This window comes from Vigna unguiculata, unplaced genomic scaffold (assembly GCF_037176805.1).
Source record: "Vigna unguiculata cultivar grain cowpea cultivar isolate G323 ecotype 2 unplaced genomic scaffold, ASM3717680v1 ptg000397l, whole genome shotgun sequence".
Taxonomy (NCBI): domain Eukaryota; kingdom Viridiplantae; phylum Streptophyta; class Magnoliopsida; order Fabales; family Fabaceae; genus Vigna; species Vigna unguiculata.
Genome location: NW_028197032.1, coordinates 25,630 through 28,342, shown reverse-complemented (window position 1 = coordinate 28,342; position 2,713 = coordinate 25,630). Strand labels below are relative to the sequence as shown.

General features: G+C 30.2%; 1 non-coding gene across 1 annotated transcript; it reads left to right on the top strand.

Annotated features, from left to right (window-relative positions):
• The first annotated feature begins 1,736 nt into the window (after positions 1 to 1,736).
• On the top strand, positions 1,737 to 1,808 carry TRNAR-UCU (transfer RNA arginine (anticodon UCU)). The gene has a single exon. It is a non-coding gene; the product is annotated as a tRNA-Arg (tRNA).
• The last annotated feature ends 905 nt before the right edge of the window (positions 1,809 to 2,713 follow it).

Here is a 2,713-nt window from a genome sequence, read left to right as displayed (position 1 = left end):
AAAAACAAGTTCAAAAAAAAATACCAAATTATCAACGGAAAGAGAGGGATTCGAACCCTCGGTACAAGAATTTGTACAACGGATTAGCAATCCGACGCTATAGTCCACTCAGCCATCTCTCCCCAATTGAAAAAAAAAAGAATTACTTTGTTTATGTTATATCACATAAACAAGAAGAACAAAAAGGGAGCTTAAAAAAAAAAGAGACTTGCTTTTTTTTTATTCTTTTTTATCTTATCTATCTTTTTTTTATTATTCTATATATTTTAGTTTTCTTTTTTTCTTTTTATACAGCCAATGAGCCCGGCCAGTACCTAGTCGGGCTCTTTTTCTTTTATTCCCATGAATATTGAAGAAAAATTCTTTATTTGAATATATTTTATTCGAAAAAAAAATATTTGTAAAAATATTTGTAATTAAAAAAAAAATAAGAGATACGGATAGATTCCTATGAGATAAAACCAAAATAAGATAATATAAAAATGTTCTCTTTTCTTACTCCCTCTCTTTTTTCTGGTAACGTAAATTGTATATATATATAACCTTCAGCAAAATAAAAAAATGAAAATTATCCCGTTTTTCAAATTTCATTAGAAGATTCTCTAATGAAACATGTCAATACTCGACTTATTAGAATATTATGCCTCCCATTTCTTTATTTTGTCTGATTGCTTTGTTCAACAAAAGATACAATAATGATATTGTAGCGGGTATAGTTTAGTGGTAAAAGTGCGATTCGTTTCAAGGACCCCCCAAAAGTTAAGGGATCCCCCATTTGATTCATATGCCGATCAAAAACTTTATTTTTTACTTAAAGGGACTCCTTTATACCCCTCGATGAATTATTTGCGGTATAATATACATTATTGTAATTTGTATACAAGAAGAATCAAATCGAATTTGACAAATTGAGTTTTAAAATTATGAAACATAAGTTTTTGGAATTGGATCTATAATCCGAATTTTTTGAGTATTACTAAAGGATCTATGGAGAGAAATATACAAAGTTTCTTTCTAATCGTAACTAAATCTTCCATTTTTTTGCATAGTAAAAATTGAAGCAAAATAGCTATTAAACGATTCTTTTAGTTTACTAGAGACATCGACATTTTTTTAGCTCGACGGAAATTTTCTTCTTTTCCTAAAGATTTTCTGAAATAGAAATAGAGAACGAAGTAACTAGAAAAAAAACATAGATTGTTAGAATATTGCTCTTCTAGAGGGATCATCTAAAAAGCAAGATATTTGAAACCTATTCATACAAAAAGGCTGACATAGATGTTATGGGTCAATTTTTTTTATTGTCCATCTCTTCATTCCGTAAAGGAGCCGAATGAAACAAAAGTTTCACGTTCAGTTTTGAATTAGAGACGTTAAATCAAAATGATGAATCAACGTCGACTATAACCCTTAGCCTTCCAAGCTAACGATGCGGGTTCGATTCCCGCTACCCGCTTCTATTTTATTCTATTTAAATCTATCTTTTTTCTTCGAGAATGAATCTAGAATTCTTAAAGAATTTGTCAATTCTTCATTTTCATTTCTTAATTTAGTTTTAGTTATATATATTCAATTATATTCAATTGATTTTTCTTTTTTATTTTTTTTTTCTTTTATTCTAAATATTTGATTTATTTTATTTTTATAATTTCTAGAATTCTTTATATTTGTTTGATTCTTTAATCTTTTTAATAAGGTTTAGTTAAAAAGGTTAAAGAATCAAATATAAAATAGAAGCGTCCATTGTCTAATGGATAGGACAGAGGTCTTCTAAACCTTAGGTATAGGTTCAAATCCTATTGGACGCAAGTTGTTTGCATATCTAATTTCAACCTTGTCCTTCTATTTTTTTTGATTTATTACATTTTGATTCGAATTCATTATATATAATATTCAAATGAAATAAAAACATATTAAAAGATACTAATTATAAAAATTGGAAAATTGAATTACAAAATTATTTAATGATTCATCAATTTTTTTCTACTTGTTCCTGGAATAAAAAGAGTTCCATCTGTTCTTTAATAGCGTCCTTTAAAAGGGCTTCTGCTTCCCCAGTGAATGTCTTGGTAGAAGATATGATTTCTTTGAATTGAGGTTTATTCGTCTTTAAGTAAGCACGTAACTCAACAAGAAATTTCCTTACCTGTCCAATTTCTAATGAATCAAGATAACCATTCGTTCCGGTATAAATAGTTACTATCTGTTCTTCCACAGTAAGAGGAGCTGATTGGGATTGTTTAAGCAACTCGCGCAATCGTTGACCTCTTGCTAATTGATTTTGAGTAGCTTTATCTAGATCAGAAGCGAATTGTGCAAAAGCTTCTAATTCTGCGAATTGTGCTAATTCCAATTTTAATTTACCAGCTACTTGTTTCATGGCTTTGATTTGAGCCGCCGATCCAACTCTGGAAACTGAAATACCAACATTAATAGCGGGTCTTATTCCAGCATTGAATAGATCGGCCGATAAGAATATTTGGCCATCTGTAATGGAAATTACATTCGTAGGAATATAAGCTGAAACATCTCCCGATTGAGTTTCAACTATTGGTAAAGCAGTCATACTTCCTTCGCCTAACTGAGAACTTAATTTAGCGGCTCTTTCCAAAAGACGCGAATGTAAATAAAAAACATCCCCTGGATAAGCTTCGCGACCTGGTGGTCTTCGTAATAGAAGAGACATTTGCCGATAAGCCTGTGCTTGTTTGGA